The following is an 11,266-nucleotide window of genomic DNA, read 5'->3' as shown; positions in this document are numbered from 1 at the left end:
GTGCTCCACAATGAGAGCAAGACCTCTCTCTCCTCATGCTCAATATCCAGACTGTCCCCTGTAGATTCTGATGGAAAACAGTACAAAAACAAGGTACGTGCAATGTGCATCTTCTGTGACTGTCCTTTCCCACCATTTGACAAGCTATGACTAGTCATAGAATCACATAATTGGGTTGGAAGACACCAATTGGATAATGGTCATCTAGTCCAACCCACCTAAAATGAGCAGGGACATCTTCAACTTGACCACGTTACTAAACCACGTTCTCAGAGCCCACTCCAACCTCACCTTGAATGTTTTCAGGGATGGGGCATCGACCACCTCTCTGAGCAACCTGTGCCATTGTTTCACAACCCTCATTGTCAAAAATTTCTTCCTTAGATCTAGCCTAAATCTACCCTCTTTTAGTTTAAAACCATTACCCCTTGTCCTATCACAACAGGCCCTGCTAAAAAGTCTGTCCCCATCTTTCCTAGAGGCCCCCTTTAGGTACTGGAAGGCTGCAATAAAGTGTCCCCGGAGCCTTCTCTTCTCCAGGCTGAACAACCCCAGCTCTCTCAACCTGTCCTCACAGGAGAGGTGTCCCATCCTGCTGATCATTTCTGTGGCCTCCTCTGGACCCGCTCCAACAGGTCCATGTCTTTCGTGTGCTGAGGGTTCCAGAGCTGGACACAGGCCTCCAAGTGGGGTCTCACTAAAGCAGAGGAGAGAGGCAAAATCACCTCCCTCGACCTGCTGGCCACACTGCTTTGTGTGCAGCCCAGGATACGGTTGGTCTTCTGGGCTGCGAGTGCACATTGCCAGTTCATGTCCAGCTTTTCATCCACCAGTGCCCCCAAGTCCTTCTTGACAGGGCTGCTCTCCATCCCTTCATCCCCCAGCCTTCACTGATACTGGGGGTTGACCTGACATCGGTGCAGGCAAGACAGCCTGTGAGAGAGAAGCATCTGATCTTCTTATTTTATTCTTACATCATTATAACCCATCTATATGCATGTGTTTACATTCACTGCATTGCTCTATATATGAGGCAGGTTCATGAGTAAACAGCATGGATGGATGCACATACCATATGTGGCACCACTGTAAGTTTAACGGCTAGGTCTCTCCACTCCTGTAGCTGAACATTACTTACTCTTTTATGTATGTACTGCATTTTAAGAAAAAAAATATTATTTTTTCATCTTAAGTGCAAAATATGTTTATCAAGCAATACATACTTGGTAGGACTCATGCCTTAATTCTAATAGTGTTAAAAAAAATTGTAAAACTAGCAATCAAAACTTGCCAAGTTCAGGAGAAAAAACTAACCTCAAATGTTTTCAGTGCTTTTGGCACTCACCACCCTCTGAATTTAATGTGGCTTAAAAATTTGTTGCAAATAAGCCCTTTCCCTTTATTTGTCAGCTTTAGGCAGGAAACTGTTTTCTAAATATATGAAGTAATAGGTGATGTAGAAGTTTGGAAGAGCTAACATATGATCTGGGAAATTCTGACCGCATTTGACTAGTGTATTTTCTAAAGCAAAGAGAGATTTCTTGGTGGAGGAAAGAAAAACAAGGAGTTGCCAAGCATGTTATGTTTGAGAAATGGTGAAAAATTCTCTATTAACTATTTAAGAGTCTTATATGATTACTTTTAACACATATTCAGTGACTAATTCATATTACATGGAATTTCTCAAGTGGGTAGCAATTTATTGAATTATCTGCCCAACTATGATTTTTATTAAAATTGAATCATGTTTAAGCCATTATTGCAGCAATGAAACTTAGGGGAATTTTTTCTTGTTTCCACCTGTGAAATTCTTATTAACACCAAAGAGAATTCAGACCAGATTCTCACTCACTTTACATAAAATGATCAATCTTTCATGTCAATTAAAGTTTTCTTAATTTTAGCCCACAATAACATGTGAGTATGTTCTTAAATATTCATCAAAGGAGAAAAGAAGTCCTTTGGAGGACTCGGGAACAAACACTACACAATACCTGTTTTCAGAAAACATAAATCATTAAAATAATTGCTAGATGTTTTATCAGAAGTTGGTTTCAGATGCACTGGGATAAACTGTTATTTGAATGAATTGCTTTTTTCCTCATCCTTACATTTTTCCAGAATATAAAGGAAGACACGCCTGTTTCTTGCAGGATTTGGACATGTCAAAAGAATGAAGTTTTTCAGACAAAAAACAGAAAGAAATCAAGCTTTTAAATGATCCTGCTCTCTTTTCACTGCATGTCTTCAACTAACAATAATACCTGGAGAACAAAGAAATTATTCACTTTATTCTTCTTCCATATAGTATGAATAGAATGGCAATGCTTCTCTATTTTGTTGCATTTTTAATTGCTTCACAAGTATTATTTATGTTCTCTGGTACAATGAGAAGAGAATATATGGCATAGATGTTAGAGGAATGAACTAATGATCCATTTTACACAGCCTCCCAGCTCTAACAGAACAAAATTCGGATGCTGCAAAGACAAATTCCCCAGTGTAGCTCCTTTGAGAATACCAGTGTCTGAAAGGATATTCCTGTGTCACCTGAGGAAATTTTAACCCTGTATTTTGCAGTGCAAGTCCAAAGATCAGTGACCACTTCAAGAAACATTAAAATTTGAAAAAATACGCAAAAAATATTAAAAATCACAGCCTATTCCCTGTGACATTTTGATATTTTTAATACTAATTAAACTGAATTGGATTACTATTTTTTTTATATTGTAGGTATCCATTTGCTAAATAGCATAGATAAAAGAAGCTCTTTTATTAAAAAGATAAATTTTCATACTAACAAACTTTACTTCAGGTGTGAAAGAGAAGCAAATGGCTTCAGAATCAAATACAATATGAGATTATTTATTTAGAGTTTAATTACAGGTGTGGCCAGTAATCATCTCTATAGGAAAAGATAGTTGGCATATGTGGGGCTGAGAAGCTATTGCTAAGAGACAGGTAAGGCTCACAAAAGTTTTCCGTGGAAATAAAAAATTCCCTAATTATCTCTGGAAGAAAGGGAAAGACAAATTTTGACCTGTGGACAGTAGGTAGATTAGTGACTGGGAGGGAGATCATAATGTGCCATAACTGTGCATGCGTTGATGCTGTGGGTTTTGGTATTCAGCACAGCCACGTGATTTAGTTTCCCGCTCATCTTTGTGAGTTTCCCTTAGCTCCTACACAGCTACCAAGAGAGTACATGGTGCACTGAATGAGGTGTCTTCCACTGCAAAAAGTTCACGTGTGATCTGGAGATGATAACGGTTTTATGATGAGGTGTTTATAGTAAGGACAGAGGAGATGCATCGACAAGCTTTATGTGTCTTATAAAGGCATGATCTAGGGAAAAACCAGTCATTATGAATTACACAGCTGCCTATTACTTCATTCCTCAACCTCTGTGACAACCCAGGGCACTTTTTTCTGTTCACACTCACCTGAACTACTTCTCGTAGCTCTGAGAACAGTTTACTGGGTCTTTAGCATGTGAAGCATTATCCTAAGGGATCCTTTTGGGGACAAAAGACTGTGATCAAGTCTTACAAAACCATCGTGAAGCAACATCCTGATGAGACTCCCTTGTGCTTTTCAAACTAGTTGGAGGCCACTGGATAACCATTTCCAACCAAGTCATGTGAGTCTAATTCCTTGAGAACATTGTGAGCATGAAAATATAATTTAATTTAACTTCTGAAACGTAATCCCTGTCCTTACTCATGACTGCACATACAAAGCTTGGCTCTTGCACCATCCTCAGCAATGCCAGCTGGGGAAACTGCTGTTCACCACTCCCCGACTCTGCTCTAGAGTAGAGCTGATGCCTCCCTTACATGCTTCACTCAAATCCCTTGAATTTGATTAAATAATTAAAGTTACAAAGGCTTAACAGTCCAATTTATTTTGGGTGTTGCAATGTGGATTAATGTGAATATTTCAGCTAGATGTTCTTACTTACAGGGCAGTAAGCTCTGTGCAGGCAGCTAGTGGTGAGCTAAAGGAAGCCACTGCCAGAAAGTGACATATTAATAATGTCTTTTCATCTCTTTGCTTTGACCTGAGTCTGCATTCTTGAGATCACAGGGGGTTCTCTGTTAACTACAAGAATCATATACTCAAAGCAATTTTTATATAAATTAATAGATCAAGAATTTAATATCTGCAGTATTTATTAAAATTAATCTTTCTATTTAGTCAAGAAACATTCTTGGAATTGTGTTCCAAGGCAGTTTAATGTGTTAACTGTGGTGTTTGATTATTTGAACTGATATTCAAAATAAGCGTTTTGGTATTCAGGTTTAAAAGAGATGTGAAAAGCTGTTTGTTTCCTTTTAGCTTAGCGTTGCCACAAATGCACAATGACAACACCTTCGCATAGTGAGCATCTTTAAAGAAGTGGTTTGAAAAATTGACCAGCCTTTTTTTTTTAACAAGAGTTTAAACTAAATCAATATTTTCCTTCTTTTAGACATATAACACATATTAAATTCTTCTGGCTTATGTCTGGCTATTGTCCTATGTTCTGTGGCTTCACATCTTAGAATTATGTTTCTAAAAACAATGAATTGCCAATATTATTACAAAGCTGATAAATTATACCCTTGGCTGCCTGTGGTAGCATCTAATGATTTCCCTCTTCACGACTTTTTGTTCAAAAACATCCTTCTGCTAAGTGAAACCTTTGTGGGTGCAGGATTGCTTGGAGCAGACAGGGCTTTAGGATGGTTGATGGCACTTCTGAGCAGGTGAGCAGCTCCACAGGAGACAGATATTCCCTTGTGATTTTTTGTGCCATCTGAAAGGAAAGAAGCCATTTGATTCAGAAGTATAGGCCATGTGAAAATTATATATTTTTGTCAGTGGTGGAGGCACCAGAAATTTTGAAGCTACTTCTGGTGTCTTCCACTGTTCTGTGTGTTTCCCTACTGCCTCCAGCTCTCTTTGGTAAATGGCTTCCTCAGTAAGCAGAGCCAATGCATGAAGCATGTACAGTGAGGACAAGATAACGAATTGAGAGGCTATTACATGCATACCAATAACTCCCAAATGTCTCCAATGCATCTGGTGGCCACATATATATGTTTTTACAGGGGGACAGTTAGAATATTATATGCTATCTGACAGAAATTTTTCAAAGTAAAGAAATTATTGATTGCACAAGTGATGTTGATCTCCAGCTAAAGACGATAAGTAATGAAGGTAAAATTCACATTTGGTACTCATGGTCTACTGGCAGCTATTTAAGGATCATTGGTGATCATATCCAGATCAAAAAAGGGTCAAGGAGATATGAAGATGTCAAAGAATTCCAAGTTTATTAATATACAAGTCTCCTTCAAAGAACGGACCCCTGCAACACAGAGCTTAAGACTGCACCAATCACTGGTCAAGTTCATTACTCAATATTTAAAATAGTTGTTCTAGTCTCTGCACCTGAATAAATAAATATGTTCCATCTATCACAAGTCATCTGTATCCAGAAGACTTTTTGCTTAAGTAGCATACATGAAAGATAGCAGATGTTGTATGAGATACCAATATTAAAATATACAACATGAACTGAAGAGCAAGATCTCCAGTAGCTGATTGCCTAAATTTTCAAATTATAACCATTACATATAACAGCAGATGACAGACAGTTTCCTAGAGTGCTTCCCTGCTTTCCCTGTTCATGACCAAAAGAATCAGAGAACTCAGGCTTCTTAAGGAGGCTTCTTGAGTTTCATGCAGTTACAGAAACTTGGCTGAATATCTTAGTTAGGGCTTGTATGTCAAATTATCAAAATTTTAAGTTTTTTCTACTCCACACCAGAAGGAATTCCAGAAAAGTTTGGAGACTCTTTAAAGGGCAAAGCTCCCTATCTCTTCCTAACTCTCAGTCCAAAGCATTGCAATCAAGTTCATATAACATTAAAGCATAACATATTAACAATATGGCTTATGTAAATATCTAAGTCAAATGCTTAACCAGTTGTTAAGAGATGGGATGACCAACTGCACATGGGAAAGCATTTTCTGTGGACTTCTTTTCTGTCCTACAAAACCAAGCGACTACAGTAAATCTTCTTGAGGCTAAATGACCATTACCTTAACTATCAAGCCAGAGATCTGGAAGTTTGTTGATACCCCTTATAACAGAATAAGAATTGCACAGCTTTAGGTCCTTGGTCATTAAAGTTCGTGCATGGGAGGAGAAAGAGGGGCAACATGTTACTGATCATTTCCCTTCAGAAGGAAAGGTAGGATCATGCCCACATTTCAGTTTCTTCGATGGTTTGGAGTGTTGGGGCAGTGACGTAGTCTGATTCTAGTAGGGGCCAGGATGGTAAAGTGGAAATAGTGCACTAATTGTGTCTCAAAACCACAGTGCTTTCTGCCTCACCTATTGCTCAGGGCTGTGTCTAAACTCAGAACATGTCCCCAGTATATTGCCACTTATGCAACTAGCGGTTATCTGTACGGTGACAAAATTTCAAAATTTCATATTCCAGTTTAATCCCTGTAAACCTCAGAATTCTTGGGCATTGGATTCTGGCCTACCTCTTGTTCACCGATGGATGGTATAACACTAATGGACTGCAATTGCTTTGTGACCATGTCTTTGTAAGAAGCTACTAAGTCAGACATTACTGAGAGGAAATGACATGCAACTTATGAAACTTGTTTATGCACTAAATGCAAGTGCGGAAGTGATTTCAGCTCTGTTGTTGTTGATAATACTCAAGGAGAGGATACAGACATCAAAAAACTATCTGAATTCCTGTTTAATTAAAATCAGCTTGTGAGGCTATCTCTACATGCCATATCCCAGTTTGCAATGGAACCTGGACAAAACACTCAGATGAAGTAGAAAAATGACTAACATAATTATTAGCAGCAGCACTATATTGTACAACTAGGATGAAGAGATCCCACTGATGAATGGAAGTATATGGATATACAGGAAAAATTGTGGAATTCAAACCATACCTATTTCAGGCCCTCTTTCAATACTGTCTTGCATAGATAGATTGAAAGTGTTTCATTTTCAGTAAATATTCTCTTGTTTCCCTGAGTCTTTCAATAGCAGGCATACTTTTTTTTACCCATGGCAAATTTTCTGCTTGCCTGCCTCCCCCAATCACTTCTTTGCTATTATCTAGCTGTTAGCTAGCAAAGACTGCCCTGTATAATAATGCGAAGGGCTTGTATCTTTCTGTTCAATTGTTGTTCCTCAAGTCCCAGAACCTGCTTGTATGAATCTATCTCCCAATCTCATTCAAGTGGAAAAAAACAACAGCTTCTTCCATGTCTGGGTATGTCCAAGACCTTCATACCCCATCCTGCTGCTTTGGCACAGGCAGGTCAGAGAGGGAGAGTTCAGAAACAGTATGAGAGAAGAGGAGGTAGGAAAGAAGACATCTACAGATCCTTCTATAAGTTTAGGAGGTGAAATCGTAGTGTGTGTATGTTTAGTTTGTTCAAGCTTCCCTTGACCTGATTTACAGCTGTTTATACACTTAATGACAATTGTTTATATGATTATGTTAAGTATTCTTCCACTTCTTTCCATAAGTCAAAATTGCCAAACAGAACTGGCCTGACATTACTGGATGGAATTTCAGCCATATAAAAATAAGAAATGGCAAAATTCCCAGCTAGAATTTTGACAAATCTGCTAAAAAGCCTGGCACTTGGGCTAGACCCCACAGGATAATACTAATTACACTGTCAGAGAACAAACAGTTCTCTGGAGGAAGACTGTTAGCCTCGATGTTGGCAGATTTTCAGTGAAATGCTCTGTTCTACTGCAGGGGTCTTCCTGGGAAAGCACCCACTCTTGTCCCTGAGTGTGGTGATTAAGGCACTCGCCAGTGATATGGGACGTATGAGTCTGAGTGTCGATGAGCTGAGGGAAGAAATGAGCAGTATTCCTGAATCCATCCCGGCTGCTTTGCTGCTGTGTAAGCTGGCAAGAGTCACCACTGTGGTCAGTGCTGTCTCCAACCCAGCTGGAGAGCAACAGCAACTTCAGGGCACAGAGGGGAGTAGCCTCTCAGGGCAGATGGGGAGATCAGCATCTTGCTGGGGTTACCTATGGGACCAAGGCATGAAACAGCCACCTGACCTGCTCAGCCTTGTCAAGAATTAAACATTTCTGGGCACCCCTGAAGCAGAACTCATGAACCAGTAGACCTACAGGTAAGGCAAATGTGCTATGCGTGGTCATCTCTTCAGTTCAGCTCACCCCATTTAAACCAGGGCTGTGTCTTTGCCATTAAATCTTCACCATGTACACTGACAAGGCAATTTTCAAGCACTTTATACTTCTGATTAAAGCCACAACATAGTTCCTGTTTGCATCCTGTAACATTTAATCCCACGATTGAGTACCTATATTAGTTTGAACCCTAAAAGCTGCTGGTGTTTTTGGGGTCAGCACTAGAAGGCAAGTCCTCTTTGGATTCCTTGTATGCAAGGAAAAAGCACACTTGCTCACGTATTTCGGAGCTGTACAGGCTGCCTCAGCTGTGAATTTTCCCCATGTATGCTACCAAATGCATTCACAAGGCAAGACCCAACTCTCCCCCGCAACACTCACCAGCCACTCCATGTATGTCACCTCTAGCATGCAGGCAACACACTCTGGAAGGGGAAGCCAAAAGCTACGAAGGAGCTGCAACGTGCCTATCAGCAGCCATGCAAAAGTCAGTGAGAAAAAATAGCTTCTGAAAAATTGAAAAGGGCTTGCTAAAATCTTTGCCAACTGGTTGTGCTGCATCTCGCCACTCTGACTGCTTCACACCAGATCCCCTGGACACAGCAAGCAGGGTGTTTACAGAACACTGAGCTGAAAGCAAAGAGGGTAAGTGCCATGTGCTAACTGCTGCTGCTAGGTGCAGAGATACAAACGCAGTATTTAAATGGCCTTGTTTTGTGTTGGAATTTCTTTGCAAAAATGCAGACATGATACTCTATGAATGCAGTTTGGAGTGCTGTTCCATGACCAGCAGAAATAATCTTTTAACTTGCTGCTGCCAAAAGGAGAGGTCCTAGCGTCCCATCCACATGCCTGGCTGCCTCCTTGCATCCCCATTCCCATCTGAGATCATAGAGTCATAGAATCATAGAATAGTTTTGGACTAGATGACCTTTAAAGGTCCCTTCCAACCCTCCTGCAATGAGCAGGGACATCTTCAACTAGAGCAGGCTGGTCAGAGCAACCTGACCTGGGATGTTTCCAGGGATGGGGCATCTACCATCTCTCTGAGAAACATGTGCCAGGGTTTCTACCCTCTTTTAGTTTAAACCATTATCCCTTGTCCTATCGCAACAGGCCCTGCTAAAAAGCCCATCCCCATCTTTCTTATAAGCCCATTAAGTACTGGAAAGCTGTAAGAAGGTCTCCCCAGAGCCTTCTCGAACAAGCCCAACTCTTTCAGCCTGTCCTCACAGGAGAGGTGTTCCATTCCGCTGATCATTTTGGAGGCCCTCTGAACCCAATCCAACAGGTCCATGTCTATCCTGTGCTGAGGGCTCCAGACCTGGATGCAGCACTGCAGGTGGGGCCTCTCCAGAGTGGAGAGGAGGGGCCGAATCACCTCCCTCGACCTGCTGGCCACGCTTCTTTTGATGCAGCCCAGGATATGGTTGGCCTTCTGGGCTGCAAAAGGACGTTAACAGCTCATGTCCAGCTTTTCATCCACCAGTACCCCAAAGTCCTTCTCAGCAGGGCTGCTCTCAATCCCTTCATCCCTCACAGCCTGTATTGATACTGGGGGTTGCCCAGATCCAGGTGCAGGACCTTGCACTTGGCCTTGCTGAACCTCATGAGGTTCACATGGGCTCATTCCTTGAGCTTGTCCAGGTCTCTCTGGATGGCATCCCATCCCTCGGGTGTGTCAAGCCCACCAGTCAGCTTGGCATCATCTGCACACTTGTTGAGGGTGCACTTGGTCCCATTGTCTATGGCATTGATGAAAATATTAAAAGAGTACTGGTGCCAAGACGGACCCTCTGCTCATCACCAATCTCCATCTGGATGTTGAACAATTGACCACTACCCTCTGGAGGCCACCGTTCAACCAGTTCCTCATCGACCCAGCAGTCCACCCATCAAATCCATCTCTCTCCAATTTAGAGAGAAGAACATTGTGGGGGACCCTGTCAAAGGCTCTACAGAAATCCAGATGGATGACATCCCTAGCTCTTCCCTTGTCCACTGGTGTGGTCACTCCATCCTAGAAAGCCACTAGGTTGGTCAGACAGGACTTGCCCTTGGTGAAGCCATGCTCCCTGTCCTCTATGTGCCTTAGCATAGCTTCTAGGAGGATCTGCTCCATGATCTTCCCAGGCACTGAGGTGAGACTGACAGCTCGGTAGTTCCCAGAGTCCTTCTTACTACACTTTTTAAAACTGAGTGCAAAGTTTCCCTTTTTCCAGTCTCCAGGGACTTCACCTGACTGACATGACTTTTCAAATATCATGGAGAGCGGCTTAGCAACTACATCATCCTATTCCCTCTGGACTCTGGGATCCATCTCATCAGGTCCCATAGACTCGTGTATATTGAGGTTCCTCAGGTGGTCTTGAACCCCATCTTCTTTTACAATAAGAGGGACTTTCGTCCTTCAGTCCCCGCTTGCAGTCCATCTACTCAAGAGAGGAGGGGGAAGAGAGAGTGCCAGTGAAGACTGAGACAAAGAAATTTTTCAGTACCTCAGCCTTCTCCTCACCTGTTGCTACCAGTCTGCCAGTCTTGCTGATCAGGGAGGACTATGCTTTCTTTGAACTTCCTTTTCTGTCTGACATTCCTGTAGAAGCACTTCTTACTACTTTTTCTGTCCTTTGCCAAGTTCAACTCTAGCCACACCTTGGCCTTTCTGACCTCAGCACTACACAACTGGGCAGCTTCCCTGTACTCTTCCCAGGGTACCTATCCCTATTTCCACTGCCTGGCATTTTCCTTCTTGCCCTTTATATCCCACCCCTCCTTCTGCTGGCTCAGGTGCTCTTCTCACCCCCTAAGGAGACAGTGCAGTTGCTAAACCAAGCAGAAAATTATTGTTGGTGGGGTTGGGGTTATTTTTCTGGGCTGCTTTCCCATAGCTTCAATCCTCTGAATCAGATCACCGAGGGCACACTTGCTATCAGAAGGGCACTGGGAAACAGCAGGAGTACTGGCCAGGAAGGAAGGAGCAGGAGCACCCCATTACAGCAGCAGTGAGCTATTGGCAAAGCTGCCCTCATCCCACTGCAGCCTTAGACATAAAAATCTGTGCCA

Source organism: Phaethon lepturus, unplaced genomic scaffold (assembly GCF_000687285.1).
Source record: "Phaethon lepturus isolate BGI_N335 unplaced genomic scaffold, ASM68728v1 scaffold2770, whole genome shotgun sequence".
Lineage (NCBI taxonomy): Eukaryota > Metazoa > Chordata > Aves > Phaethontiformes > Phaethontidae > Phaethon > Phaethon lepturus.
Note: the sequence above shows the minus strand (reverse complement) of the source record.